At 37.5% G+C, this 16,522-nt stretch overlaps 1 pseudogene; it reads left to right on the top strand.

Annotated features, from left to right (window-relative positions):
- Positions 1-12,275: 12,275 nt before the first annotated feature.
- LOC133245320 (zinc finger CCHC domain-containing protein 17-like) lies at positions 12,276-13,774 on the top strand (annotated as a pseudogene).
- The last annotated feature ends 2,748 nt before the right edge of the window (positions 13,775-16,522 follow it).

Genomic DNA, 16,522 nt, shown 5'->3' with positions numbered 1-16,522 from the left:
TTTATAAACCTTACAACCAGAAGTGGAAGGGGAAAAGCTACAAAGAAAAGCAGTCTTCTGATTTTCATAGGTTAGGAAAATTGGACTGTTATGTATAACATGTAAGAATTTTCTCCCCTTTGTGATCTTAGGGAGATCCAGGTATAATAGAAACTTGAGGGAGAGAGATAAAGGCCCTAAACACATCCATTATGTAACTTTGCATGCTGAGAATGAATTGTCTGTGAGGATATGAGACAGCAATCAGGTTTAACACTTGTGCCCTCATTGTTTTCATGAATGACAATTGCAGATAAGCACACAGACACAAGTAGAGAAGTAAAGTATATTAGACCTATGACACATCCATGTAAAATATTTAGATATGAAACAATGATTTCCAGGAGACTTAAAACTTAGAGAACAAATTTATGGGTGCCATAAGGGGGAAGGATGAGGGGAAAGATAGGGTCGACTTTGGGATGGACATATACACACTGTTATATAATTAAAATGGATAACCAACAAGGACCTACTGTTTAGCACATGGAATTCTGGTCAGTGTTTTGTGGCAGCCTGGATGGGAGGGGAGTCTGGGGGAGAATGGACACATGTATATGTAAGGCTGAGTCCCTTCATTGTTTACCTGAAACTATGACATAGTTAATCTGCTATACCCCAATATAAAATTAAAAGTTTTTTTTAAAAAAAAAACAGTGGTTTTCAGTTTTTCAACCTAAGCTAGATTCCATACATTAAAAAAAGTATATTACTTTATAGTTGTAGCTAATAAATTTATTTTTCATTTCATCAGTGTAATAATATCTCAGCATAAAAATAATAATTTTACTACACCCAATCTATGTATGCCTTTCTCATTCATAGCTGAGACTTAGCTCTCCAGGTGAAAAGGATGATTTAATATTTGAATAAGTGATTTCATCCATTTGAACTTAGAGCAAGTAAGAATTAAACATCTACATATTCATGATTGCCAATATTTTGATTAATTTTCATGATTTCAACCGACACTGATACTTGAAACAGGTTTTTCTGATTTTCAAAATGAGTTATTCATACAGGCTAAGGCATTATCAATACTTCTCCTACAAAGAAAGGCTAAAAGTAAAGTGTAAAATACCTTAGAAATGTATTGATCAGTTTATAAACAAAAATAACACTAATTTTCACTGAACTGATAAAATGATTTACATTAATCAAGAATTCTTGGCCTATTAATTTTTACCAAAGCCTTTAGGGGTAAAACAGCTATATCAAAAGTCATTTGAAGCAACTAAATCTTGATGTTAGCTACCAGAGAACTCCTTTTAAATGTTGTGAGTTTTCTTCATTTCTTAAAATAAGAAGTACCAGAATGTTTTAGGTAGATTATTCTAAGAGAAGCAGCAAAACAGGGTAATAAATTTCAGAAAGGGCTCTTCAGTCGGATTGCTTTTCTTAAAGCCCTTTTCTGACATTGCTAATGTTTTCTCTTGGACAAATGGCTTAACCTCTCTGTGCCCATTTTCTATCCATAAGATGGAAAAATAATGCCTATCTCACAGGGTGGCTGTGAGAACTAAATAAAAGAATTCATTTCAACTAAGCACTGTGCCTGACACATAGAAAATGCCCCATACCTTTTCAGTATTATTGCAATGCTGTTAAAATTGAGGTAGTCTCAGTTTAAAAATAAATTGGTCGGTAAATTTTAAGACTCTGGAGTTTGACATTTTTACTTACAATTTGTTTGTGGAGTGTTGGTTTTAAGAAATGTGGACAACGTTAAGGACAGAACATGTTTCGGACTTCCCTGCAAACTTAAATATGGAATTTCAGTTGTTTGCCTTGCACTTGAACAACCACTTATACATGTTTCTAAGATACTATTTCTAAAATTATGTCTAGAAGTCTCTTCTGTTTCCTGTAGCTTGTATTCTACACCAGTGTAGAGGAGACAGGAGACAGTTATAGCATTGCATGCTATAATATTCTGCAAAAGTCAGCATGGATTTAAACAGTTGCATTGATTCAATTATCACCAGAGTTATCTCTATCTATGTATCATTTATATTACTATATATTCCAAGCAGGGGCTTCCCAGCTAGCACTAGTGGTAAAGAGTCCACTTCCCAACATAGGAGATGCAAAAGATGTGGGTTCCATCCCTGGGTCGGGAAGATCCCCTGGAGTAGGTAATGAAAATCCACTCCAGTATTCTTGCCTGCAAAGTTCCATGGACAGAGGAGCCTGGCAGGCTACAGTCCTTGGCATGGCAAAGAGTCAGACGCAACTAAGCACCACCACGACCACCAAGCAGCTTCGCAATAAAATGCCGAGTAGGTAACACAGATAAGAAAAAAATCAAAACCTGCCCTAATATTTTATCTTTATGCATACATTTACTTTGTACTTCTGTTGTTTTGGCTGAGCTTTCCAATATTTGTACTGGGTGCACAATTAGTAAACTTGGCATTGACATATGTTTCTGAGGTCCAAACCATACAAGAATATGATACGTTGCTTTGTCTGAAATTGGCTAGGACTTTTTGTGATAATAGCAAATAAATCATCTGCTATATTTTACACACACATACACACATACTCACAAAATCTCTCTATAGATTTCTATGAGATTAAAATTTTTCTCAATGATAGAAGCAGGTGTATGTGACCTAATATTATAATTTAAATAAGTTGTAAATGTTATGTCTTTAAATAAATTTTTAGGTTTCTCTATTCTACTGAAATTTTGGAAAGCAACTGTGACCTCAGTATAAAATTGTGGGATTTACACCATAAAGAAATACTAGATAATACCTGAAGTGTGTTTGCATTTTTATTAATTTTGACCTGAAAAAAGAATAAATGCAGTTGAAATCAATTCAATGTATTTCAACATATTCTATAGACTATTTTTATTCTATTATCTCATTCACTTTATGAGGTTATGGGACACTGTTATAGTTATAATATCCCAAAGTAAATTATTTTAGATAACAGAGAACTTAGTAAAATTTAAGTTGTAACTTCCTATCAGTTAACACAGTAGCTTTTAGTATCCTAATTTATCTTCTTTCATTTTCTCTAAAGAAATAGTTGTTCCTCAGATGTCTACATCTCTCTTTCCATGTCCATATGGATTTGGAAAAGTGGTGAAATTATTCACTATTTGCTGTGAACCAACTTGTACTGTTTAGTTGGAACACCATTTGGTATGGTACTCTTCCCATTTTCCTCATTTCGATCACTTCCTCAGTCTGGAATATAGTAGCTCGGTCATTCAGCAGTTCTTCAAATGGCTGCTGGATCAATTGTGTAAAGTACACATCAACAGTATTTGATGAGCTATTTAAAGTTTATCCAAGATGTTTATAAGTTAATTATTTGATTATAAGCTATAAGTTTTATCTGGAGAAATATCATAATTTTAGATTTTAGGAATGGAATCTTATGAATTATTTTAAAGAAAGAAACAGGAAAACACATATCTTTGTGAGAAACAGATGGCTACTCTTAGTGTTGGTTATCCAAAATCGTTTCTATTTTTACCCTTCTATACTGGCTAAGATGACATTTTAGTGGAAACAGCATCCTTACATACAGCCCATCTTTATTCCTTGAAGGACAACTATTAAAATAAGAAAGCATATGAGACTAAGTTTCTGTACAACAATAAGGCAGACCCATAGAACCACAAGGATCAATCAACAGAAATGCAATCAGATCATAATGATACCATGATGTTGTGATATGAAGCAAGAGTGTAAATATGTGTGGAAATTATGATGTATATTCTCATGTGAATACAAATGTGCCTAAGGGAGATCCTGGTTTGTCAGCCTCCTTTTCTGTCTCCCTACCAAAACATTCAAAATCTTTGAGGCATTTTGAAACACCAAAAAATTATAGTTTCTTAATTTATTCTTCAACATTTTCCATTTCTCCATAGTTTTGTAAACAGGACTGAGATAAAAAGATTGCTTTTCCCTCTATCTAACCAACTCCTGTTTTATGCTTAGCTGATCTTTTAAAAAATAAACCTTAGATATGTTTTCCTAAATTTATTTTGTAACAGTTTCTAAAAAAAAATCATTTATTTTTAAATGTTATTTTTGGCTCTGTTAAGTCTCACTTATGGCACTTGGGATCTTCATTGTAGCACACAGGATTCTCACTAGTTGTATTAGCTGTGGTGCTTGGACTCACTAGTTGTGGTGTGGCATGTGAGATCTTTGACGTTGTCTTTCTTTGGGACCTGAATAAAAATGGACCTTTTCCAGTCATGTGGCCACTGCTGAGTTTTCCAAATTTGCTGGCATGTTGAGTGCAGCACTTTCACAGCATCATCTTTTAGGATTTGACATAGCACAATTGGAATTCCATCACTTCCACAAACTTTATTTGTAGTGATGCTTCCCTAAGGCCCACTTGACTTCACATTCCAGGATGTCTGGCTCTAGGTGAGGGATCACACCATTGTGGCTATCTGGGTCATAAAGATCTTTTTTGTTCAGTTCTTCCGTGTATTGTTGCCACCTCTTCTTAAATATATTTTGCTTCTGTTAGGTCCATATCATTTCTTTCCTTTATTTTGCACATATTTGCATGCAATGTTCCCTTGATAACTCTGTTTCTTGAAGAGATCTCTAGTCTTTCCCATTCTATTGTTTTCCTCTATTTCTTTGCACTGATCCCTGAGGGAGGCTTTCTTATCTCTCCTGCTGTTCTTTGGAACTCTGCATTCAAATGGGTATATCTTTCCTTTTCTTCTTTGCCTTTAGCTACTTACATGCTAGCAAAGTAATGCTCAAAATTCTCCAAGCTAGGCTTCAACAGTACGTGAACCATGAACTTCCAGATGTTCAAGCTGGATTTAGAAAAGTCAGAGTAACCAAAGATTAAATTGCCAACATCCACTGGATCAATGAAAAAGCAAGAGAGTTCTGGAAAAATATCTACTTCTGCTTTATCACCTCAGATATGCCGATGACAGAAAGTGAAGAAGAACTAAAGAGCCTCTTGATGAAAGTGAAAGAGGAGAGTGAAAATGTTGCCTTAAAACTCAACATTCAGAAAACTAAGATCATAGCATCTGGTCCCATCACTTCATGGCAAATACATGGGGAAACAGTGGAAATAGTGAGAGACTTTATCTCTTTGGGCTCTAAAATCACTGCAGATAGTAACTGTAGCCATGAAACTAAAAGATGGTTGCTCCTTGAAAGAAAAGCTATGACCAACCTAGACTGCATATTAAAAAGCAGAGACATTATTTTGCCAACAAAGGTCCGTCTAGTCAAGGCTATGGTTTTTCCAGTAGTCATGTATGGATGTGAGAGTTGGACTATAAAGAAAGCTGAGCACCAAAGAATTGATGCTTTTTGAACTGTGGTGTTGGAGAAGACTCATGAGAGTCCCCTGGACTGCAAGGAGATCCAACCAGTCCATCCTAAAGGAGATCAGTCCTGAATATTCATTTGAAGGACTGATGCTGAAGCTGAACCTCCAATACTTTGGCCACCTGATGTGAAGAACTGACTCATTGGAAAAGATTGATGGCTGGGAAAGATTGATGGCAGAAGGAGAAGGGGATGACAAGGATGAGACGGTTGGATGGCATCACCGACTCAATGGACATGAGTTTGTGTGAACTCTGGGAGTTGGTGATGGACAGGGAAGCCTGGCATGCTGCAGTCCATGGGGTTGCAGAGTCGGACACAACTGAGCAACTGAACTGAACTGAACTGATGTGGGATTTTAGTTCCCTGACCAGGGATCAAACCCACGTCCCCTACATTGGAAGGCAGATTCTTAACCACTGGACCTTAGCTGATTTTCATCTTGGTTACATTCATCATTCTCTCTTCTCATTCATTCATTTATCCTTTCCTTTTACATTGACTGAATACCTACCGAAGATTCAGGAAAGATAACAGATGATTTAGAGAAAATCACTCAGGGAGTTCTTAGTGGGGAGGAAAAAAATGGTATGTGAACCAATAATTACAATAAAGAATGATGAGTACCAGAGGTATTCATAAAGAAATGTGAAACCACAGAAATTCCCTTAATTGTTATTATAGTTGGATTCCAGATTAACATATCTTCATGTTTTCCTGAATCACTATCTGTGCTTAAGTATTTGCTTTATTTTATCTTTCACACAAGATTTACTGAAGCATGTTCAATGACATCATTTGTTGTATGAATGGAAGTAATTGCAGCTGCTGCTGCTGCTGCTGCTGTGTCGCTTCAGTCGTGTCCGACTCTAGCGACCCCATGGACTGCAGCCTACCAGGCTCCTCCGTCCATGGGATTTTCTAGGCAAAAGTACTGGAGTGGGGTGCCATTGCCTTCTCCGGGAAGTAACTGCAGTGGGCTTCAAACCTTAACAAGCAAACTGCAACTGAAATTGAAACATACTTTCCAACGGACGTGCCTCATGTCTGTAATATATGTGTAAAATGTTTCTGAATTAATCGTTCCCTCTTTCTTTTCCATGTTCATGTGTCTTTTTTTCCATGTTCATGTGCCTGGTATCTACTCACTCTTCCGGTAAGTTTTATATTATAATGGGACAAGAATTTAACTTCGACTTTCAAGCTTCTGCCTCTAGTTAAGATTGTCAAGTCACATTTTATGAGCTTTTCTGAGAAATTCTTGGTATCTTTGACTTTCACAAAAGGCTTGCTCTAGAATTTACCTTCTTCAAACCTGGATTCTGTTCTTTCATATCAGAAAAGATGTGTTAGTCCCTATTAAGTTTTAATTTTTAAATTGATTGAATGATAAAATTTAACTGATATCTATGTTTTACAATTAATTTAAATGAGAATTATCAGAAATAATCTGAAGATTGAATGATGCCTATTTCAACTACTAGGCTAAAGATTTACATAACAGTTTTAATTTATTTTAAATAAATGGTATTATCATTTGATAGAGAAATGTAAAATTAGTGAATTAATTCAATTTTCTATTTAATTACTGTTACTTTGTACTAGTCAATTAAGAACATTTGGACCTACACAAATTTCAGAATGATCACAAAAAAGGCAAGTCCTTATATTTTGTACACAAAACCAGTTTAATTGATTTTTCTGCTACTTTGTATCAAATTGTCTTGGCATTGAGTAGATATGTTATCATCATGAATGTGTGTGTAAAATTGATTAAAATTCATTTTCATAAAAACACCTATACTTATTTTATTAAATGTATTTAATTATTATTTTGGTGGTCCCATGTATTTCAAAATAAAGTAAAACACTCTCTAGCACCCATGTATAATATAATGACAGGATAGTGTAGTAAACCAATCTTTGAGATAGTTCATGTATTTATTCTGAAACAAGTACACATGAAAATATTTTTAGATGTTATTCACAAAAACCTTTTGCTTTTTCTGTATTCCTCAAATATGGCATGTATTTGGGACCCAAATATATTCATTGTAAATAAGAAGAAACAAATAAGAACAGCTACTCCTCTAAGGACACAAAATCATCAGAATAAGTTTCGTGTCTTATAAAAGCACATTAATCTATCTTATTGTCATTGTTTAGTCACTAACTTGTATCTGACTCTTCTGTGACCCCATGAGCTGTAGCTCACCAGGATCCTCTGTCCATGGAATTTTCCAGGCAAGACAACTGGAGTGTATTGCCATTTCCTACTCCAAGGATCCTCTTAACTCAGGAATCGAACCTGTGTCCCTTGAACTTCCTGGATTGGAGGGTGGATACTTTTAATGTCATATCACCCGGAAAGCCCCAAATCTATCATATAGATTATTGTTAGCAGAAAGTTCAAGCAGAGAATATTGCTCTGGGATATGTTTCTTAAAGCTATAACATCTAATAAGTAATAATATTTTAGGTATTCAATACTTCATCCGCCCACTTAAAGCTGTTTTTTAGGAGTAATTTCTTCATTTTTCTAAATTACTACAACTTTTAAAAAACATCTCCCTTTAGCAAACCTTTCTGCAGAGAGTTGGAATTTTCTTGAGAATCATAGTAATTAATGAAACTGAAGGATAAAGCAGAAAATGTATCCCTAAAATATTTTGATAGGTCTTAGTGTCTTTGCACTTGATCCTGCCTTGGCTTAGAACACTCTTCATCAAGCACTGGTTTCATTCCTGGCTTTCATGATCTCAGAAATTCACCTTATATCAATTGACTTCCTCCAGTTAATCTCTGCTCCTCAAGGTGTTAATTTCCTCAGTGGAAGTTTTCACAATTTGTAATTACTTTTCTCTCTATTGGTTTATGGGCTCAATAAAGGACAGAAACGGTATGGACCTAACAGAAGCAGAAGATATTAAGACAAGGTGGCAAGAATACACAGAAGAACTGCACAAAAAAGACCTTCACAACCCAGATAATCACGATGGTGTGATCACTCACCTAGAGCCAGACATCCTGGAATGTGAAGTAAAGTGGGTCTTCGGAAGCATCACTATGAACAAAGCTAGTGGAGGTGATGGAATTCCAGTTGAGCTATGTCAAATCCTAAAAGATGATGCTGTGAAAGTGTTGCACTCAATATCCCAGCAAATATGGAAAGCTTGTCAGTGGCCACAGGGACAGGAAAAGGTCAGTTTTCATTCCAATTCCAAAGAAAGGCAATGCCAAAGAATGCTCAAACTATTGCACAATTGCTTGTAAAGTATGCTTAAAGTTCTCCAAGCCAGGCTTCAGCAATACTTGAACCATGAAATTCCAGATGTTCAAGCTAGTTTTAGCAAAGGCAGAAGAACCAAAGATCAAATTGCCAACATCCGCTGGATCATTGAAAAAGCAAGAGAGTTCCAGAAAAACATCTATTTCTGCTTTATTGACTATGCCAAAGCCTTTGACTGTGTGGATCACAATAAACTGTGGAAAATTCTGAAAGACATGGGAATATCAGACCACCTGATCTGCCTCTTGAGAAATTTGTATGCAGGTCAGGAAGCAACAGTTAGAACTGGACATGGAACAACAGACTGGTTCCAAATAGGAAAAGGAGCACGTCAAGGCTGTATATTGTCACCCAGCTTATTTAACTTCTATGCAGAGTACATCATGAGAAATGCTGGGCTGGAAGAAGCGCAAGCTGGAATCAAGATTTCAGGGAGAAATATCAATATCCTCAGATAAGCAGATGACACCACCCTTATGGCAGAAAGTGAAGAGGAATTAAAAAGCCTCTTGATGAAAGTGAAAGAGGAGAGTGAAAAAGTTGGCTTAAAGCTCAACATTCAGAAAATTAAGATCATGGCATCCGGTCCCATAACTTCATGGCAAATAGATGGGGTAACAGTGGAAACAGTGGCTAACTTTACTTTTTGGGGCTCCAAAATCACTGCAGATGGTGATTGCAGCCATGAAATTAAAAGACGCTTACTCCTTGGAAGGAAAGTTACGACCAACCTAGATAGCATATTCAAAAGCAGAGACATTACTTAGCCAACAAAGGTCCGTCTAGTCAAGGCTATGGCTTTTCCAGTAGTCATGTATGGATGTGAGAGTTGGACTATAAAGAAAGCTGAGCATCAAAGAATTGATGCTTTTGAACTGTGGTGTTGGAGAAGACTCTTGAGAGCCCCTTGGACTGTAAGGAGATCCAACCAGTCAATCCTAAAGGAAATCAGCCCTGGGTGTTCATTGGAAAGACTGATGTTGAAGCTGAAACTCCAATACTTTGGCCACCTGATGTGAAGAGCTGACTTATTGGAAAAGACCCTGATGCTGGGAAATATTCAGGACCAGAGGAGAAGGGGACGACAGAGGATGAGATGGTTGGATGTCATCACTGACTCAATGGACACGAGTTTGGGTAAACTCCAGGAACTGGTGATGGACAGGGAGGCCTGGCACACTGCAGTTCATGGCGTTGCAAAGAGTCAGACATGACTGAGAGACTGAACTGAACTACAGGTTTAATTGTTTATTGGTCTCTCTTATTGTACTGGGAGATCCGGGTAAGCATCAACTTTGTGTTTTTAGCAAAAAACCTCCTACCACCAGTGCCTGACACATAGTAGGAGTTCAAATAAACACATGTCAAATAAATAAATGAGTGAAACCAACTTAACCACACTTTTAGTTTCATCAAAATGTCTACTAACTCAAAATAGCCTAAAGTGACATATTTTTGTGTGTGTGAAAATCACATATTCTGAGAAGTTGTTCTAGGAGCTTACAAACTCTTGCAACAATTATTTGTTATAAATTCTTGAAACAATTATTTATTGTTATTTGTAATACAAAATTGTAGCATTCTGTCTATATTTACGCAATACCAATATGAGGGCACAGAGTAATAACTGCTGAAAGATATGATAATTCTTTTCACTTTCCCATCATTTACATTTTTATCAACTTCAGAAAAGGATAAAATGGTGAGAAAAATCTGTAAAGAGTTTACATACAAAAGAATATTTCAATGAAGGAAAATATGTCAGCTAACTATACCATATTTTGTTCTTTCAAAATATTACAAAATTGACATGGGACATAATGATGTTTGATGTTCCCAGAAAAATACAATATGTTTAGATAATTGTATGTGTGATATGGATGCATCATTGTGAAAAATACGTAAGGAACTGTTAACATTTCAAGAGCACAGATTTTCAAAGTGGTATGCATGTGTGTCTGAAATTGCTGATGTGCTATAGTTAATTTTTATTCACTTATCTTTGAAAAACAATTTCTGTAGCTTATCATGAATCCCTAGAGGTGCTATGATTAAGTCAATATACGTACTTAAATAGTATGTAAATGTATTTAAGTATAGTGTTCTTGATATAGCCTAAGGTGTTTCACATGAATATATCCAACATTTTGCTTTTGGAGGGAGATAAGTGTATTTTTATGCTTCATCACACATACTGTAAATATCCTTTATGCTTGTGTTAAATTCCCACCTTGCTTCATATCATCCATTCAATTTTTTATATATGCTGCATAATAAGTGCATGAAGCTAAATTCAAACTTTGTAAGAGTCTAACCCATGATAAGTCAATTCCATGTCTTTCTTTGTGCTTCACTGATCTGGTCAGAACATGGACTTTTTATATGAAAAGGACTGTTCTGTGATTGAAGCCATGAAGTCAGATGAGAAACTGGAATTACCAGAGAAATATTGTTCAATGGCATTACTATTGTGAATGATTTTTTTCTCCAATTTTCTTTCTTAAAACAAACAAACAAACAAACAAAATTTCTCTGAGATTACTTAAAATCACAGAAGGCTAAAGCTAGTTCTATCACTTAATTCTACAAATGAAGGAAATGAGAAATAAAGTGCTGGTTTAAGATCACCTTTCAGCTAGTGGCTGAAGCAGGAACAGAGCTCAGTTCTACTAATTTCCAAACTGATGCTCTTCTCAGGCATCATTTATCTTCACTGGTTATTTTAAGAAAACATGGAAATGGTAGTGAAGCATCAATATAAAATAGCCTTAGGCTCTTGAACTTATTAGCTCTGTGGCTTTGGGTATGTGACAATCCCTATGAAACTCAACTTTCCTGTTTGTAAAGTGTCAATAATAATACCTGCCACATTTTCGGAAGTAAATGAAATGAGATAATAGATACTTTATATGATGCCTGCCATGTGGTAGGCATTCAGATAAATTGTACTATTATGATTATTTACAATTAGCATTATTTTAAAAGTGAAGCATTACTATAAGCATGAGTAATCTTAGAGCATTCAGTATGAGACAATCACTGGGTGGGCAGAGCTCTCCTGGTATTGGAAGAATCCAGCATTGCTTTGGCAGACCGTGGCTGCACCCAGTTTAGAAGTAATTAGTCCTACTCAACCAAGGTAATCGGGAAATTGGCTCTCAGACCATATTTGCAATTTTATGTGGAGAGAAATGATTCAATATTCAGTAATGGTTAGGTACTTTCAATGTTCAACCTTGAGGTCCTTGTGTAAATAGGATTGTTGTTGAAATGGAATGGAAGTTTTGACAGCAGGAACAGCCCCTTAATCAGATTTACACAGAAAAGGAGGGGATGTTCCATCATGGGAATACCAATGAGAAGATGTGCTGAATGTGAAAATCAGTTATTTTTAATGTTAAGGTAAATATTGAGAGTAATAACCAAACATCGATTGTCTTTCTAGTGTCTATGTTTCATAAAGAGAAAAGAATCCCATGTTCATTTGTCATATGTTTGAAACAGTATTTTCACTTCAAATAAAGGCATAGAAATAGCTTATAAACTAAATAAGTTTCAGAGAAGTACTGAGTGATTGAGTAAAGAATGGAATAATTAGGATAAACTATGTGAGGAAGGAATTTTTTATAACAATAAAGATCATAGAAATATTGGCAGGTTTGACTGACTGGGTTTTGGTGTTTTGCGCAATGCTGCGAGGTGAAACTAGAGGCTGACACTCAAACATTCAATTAGCTTTAGCAGGGGAGAAATGGAGGAACCATAGAACATTAAGGATGAATTCAGGAAGACCCAAGACCGTGGAGAACTTGCCTGCTCTCCACACTATTTTCCAAGGAGAGGCTGCTATGGTCACAGACTATGGAGCCTTAATCAAAATCCCAGGCTGTCTAGTCCACTGAACTAGACTTACCCTGTCACGTGGATAAGCCCTCTGAGATAGTAGATGTTGGAGAAAAAGTGTGGGTGAAGCTTATTGGCCAAAAGATGGAATTTGATAGGATTAAAGTATCCCTCTCCCTGAAGGTTGTCAACCAAGGGACTGGGAAGGACCTTGATCCCCAAAAGGTTATCACTGAGCAAGAAGAGAGGCGGAGGCTGTCCTTCCAGGATTACACTGGACAGATCACCCTCGTCTGTCCTGAACACTACCTGCAAGAAGTGTGGCTGTAAAGGTGACTTTGCAAAGGATTGTTTCATCAGGTGGGACCAAGTACTCTCTGATACCCAATGAGGAAGAGGAAAAGGAAGAGGCAAAATCAGCAGTTTGAAAAGCCTGACCCCACAAGAAATTCTTCTAGAAAAAGAAAGAAGTAAAAGAAACATAGAGACAGGAAGTCATCTAACCTTGACAGCTCAGACTCTGAGAACGATACAGGCAAGAGGGAAAGGCACATGTCAAAGGACAGCAAGGCAGCAAAGAAGAAGAAGCACAAGAAGAAGCACAAGGAGTGACGGTGGAGAGTAGAAAGAGTGTTTGAGAGAAGGAACCAGGAGCCTATGCTTTGAAGCCCTGGCTCCTAGAAAGACTCACTACTAAGAATAAGGCCTCCCACCCTCTTCTCTTCCATGGGAGATGGCATCCCTCATGCCACAGGCAAGTTTTGGAGTCAGGTATTAAAAGCATTCCAGTTGAGCTATTCCAAATCCTGAAAGATGATGCTGTGAAAGTGCTGCACTCAATATGCCAGCAAATTTGGAAAACTCAGCAGTGGCCACAGGACTGGAAAAGGTCAGTTTCCATTCCAATCCCAAAGAAAGGCAATGCCAAAGAATGCTCAAACTACCACACAATTGCACTCATCTCACATGCTAGTAAAGTAATGCTCAAAATTCTCCAAGCCAGGCTTCAGCAATATGTGAACCGTGAACTTCCAGATGTTCAAGCTGGTTTTAGAAAAGGCAGAGGAACCAGAGATCAAATTGCCAACATCTGCTGGATCATGGAAAAAGCAAGAGAGTTCCAGAAAAACATCTATTTCTGCTTTATTGATTATGCCAAAGCCTTTGACTGTGTGGATCACAATAAACTGTGGAAAATTTTGAAAGACATGGGAATACCAGACCACCTGATCTGCCTCTTGAGAAATTTGTATGCAGGTCAGGAAGCAACAGTTAGAACTGGACATGGAACAACAGACTGGTTCCAAATAGTGGAGAGTGAAAAAGTTGGCTTAAAGCTCAACATTCAGAAAACAAAGATCATGGCATCCAGTCCCACCACTTCATGGGAAATAGATGGGGAAACAGTGGAAACAGTGTCAGACTTTATTTTTCTGGGCTCCAAAATCACTACAGATGGTGACTGCAGCCATGAAATTAAAAGATGCTTACTCCTTGGAAGGAAAGTTATGACCAACCTAGATAGCACATTCAAAAGCAGAGTATTACTTTGCCAACAAAGGTCCGTCTAGTCAAGGCTATGGCTTTTCCTGTGGTCATGTATGGATGTGAGAGTTGGACTGTGAAGAAGGCTGAGCGCCGAAGAATTGATGCTTTTGAACTGTGGTGTTGGAGAAGACTCTTGAGAGTCCCTTGGACTGCAAGGAGATCTAACCAGTCCATTCTGAAGGAGATCAGCCCTGGGATTTCTTTGGAAGGAATGATGCTAAAGCTGAAACTCCAGTACTTTGGCCACCTCATGCGAAGTGTTGACTCATTGGAAAACACTCTGATGCTGGGAGGGATTGGGGGCAGGAGGAGAAGGGGACGACAGAGGATGAGATGACTAGATGGCATCACCGACTCAATGGACGTGAGTCTGAGTGAACTCCGGGAGTTGGTGACGGACAGGGAGGCCTGGCGTGCTGCGATTCATGGGGTCGCAAAGAGTCGGACACGACTGAGCGACTGATCTGATCTGATCTGATTAAAAGCATATGCCTCAACTGAGTTGTTTCCTTATCACTCTTGGTTCCTTTGACCCCTGCAGCTCACCCATTCATTCACCCAACTTCATTCAGCAGAAGGTCCTATTACCCTCTCCAGCTGCCACTGCCAGATTCCCGTACAGGAGTCCAGGCTAGAGCCACAGGAACTGCTGTGGGGGGTGAGTCTGGCTGTAATTGATAATAGTGATTGGTCCCTCCCTGTTGGCCTACCCACCCTGGCCTGATTGGTGGATGGTCTCTGCTACATCCAGCACAGGGGCAGAGGGAGACTGGCAGTATGAGGGAGAACATGGTAAGAAGTGGTGCTACTTCTCCCATTCCCCCAAGACGATTCTGCTATGTTAGAAGTAACAGCCAGTGGTCACAGCCAGAAAACCACAGTGTCTTAGCTTGTTTGTGACATTCTGTCAGACCACTGAACAAGACAGCTCAAGCTGAAATCATTGCTTCACTTTGTATTTATTTCACTGTGAGTCACTTGGTTCCATTTCAGGTTTCTGATTAAATTCCTGATACTAAATATATATATATGCAGGTTTGACCCCAAAGACTGTAACATGCCAGGCTTCCCTGTCCACAGAATTCTCCAGGCAAAAATACTGGAGTGGGTAGCCATTTCCTTTCTCCAGGGGATATTCCCAACCCAGAGATCAGACATAGGTCTCCAGCATTGCAGGCAGACTCTTTACCATCTGAGCCAGCAGGGATCAGAACCCAGGTTAAACCACATACGTGCTGATTAGACTTGATCTATGACTTTGGAGTTGTTACTATCGGCAGGAATTTTCTTGGAGAAAACAGTATTAAAACGGGAAGTTGTGATTTCTCTAACGCTCATTTTCTCATCTTTAAAATGAGTGATTGTACAAAATGACCATGTAAGTCTCTTTCAGCTCTAACCACTGAAAACAATTCTATTGTTAATTCAAAGATAGAGTCTTTCATCCTGTACATGTACCCAGAGTCCATCAGGACTGAGGCTTGAGGGGAGATGTTCCACCCTGTGAGGTTCCTGTTATCAATTAAATCAATGCCCAAGATTATTAGAGGATTTAGGACTGAGCCCAGAGATACTGTTTCCATAATTACAACCTAGTTTGTTCCTGACCCTTTAGGACAGCATAAACCTAGTTTTCACTTCAGCAGGAAATCCCAGTTTCAAGACCAGAAGCAGAACTGCACAGTTCTCCAGAACTGGGGAGTAAGTTTCAGCGTACTAACCCATTCCCTCAGTGGCTGTGATATAAGCGAAATCACAAAATCAGCTCCCTGTTTTATCCTCACATATTTTGACACTTATAGCTTCTTACATCTTGTCTGGAACATCTTGTCCATGTTGTTTGGAGCATGGCTGAAAGTATTCAGTGGTTTTCAAGCCTCAGGATTCCAATTCTACAAAATTTTAAAAGAGACATCCATTCCAAACTTCCTTTGTTTAACGTACTCTAGAAATCGAAGTGCCTTTAAGTATAAATGACAGGATAATAGAACTCTAAGTCTTCTTTGCAATGAATATTATACTTTCACTTTGCACCACAGAGCTCAAAATGCCTCACTTTATGCTGATGGTGGGCCTTTTATTACAGTTTTTCATTCTCCTTCAGTTTAAGCATGTGACAAAGTGGTCACTTGCAGAAAGAGATGAAGGGGATAAGAGAGCATGAAATTCACAGAAATTAAGACCACATTAAACATGAAGTAGATGTACTTCCATCTACCTCTATTTGTAGTTTAAATTTTAAATTTGCTATACCAAGAAATTCAGAATGACAAATCACTTTTCTGGTTAAAATTAGATATCTTAGGGGAAAATAAAATAATACAGTAAAGACAAATTGGAAAAATAGTAATCTTCAAAATTTAATATAAATCAAATATATAGATATGTATGTATAACATTTAATTATTCATAAATAGTTATTAAAAATATACTACTAAAGGAAATTAAAACAGAATTTAAT

This window comes from Bos javanicus, chromosome 3 (assembly GCF_032452875.1).
Source record: "Bos javanicus breed banteng chromosome 3, ARS-OSU_banteng_1.0, whole genome shotgun sequence".
Taxonomy (NCBI): Eukaryota; Metazoa; Chordata; class Mammalia; order Artiodactyla; family Bovidae; genus Bos; species Bos javanicus.
Note: the sequence above shows the minus strand (reverse complement) of the source record. Positions and strands in the feature narration are given on the sequence as shown.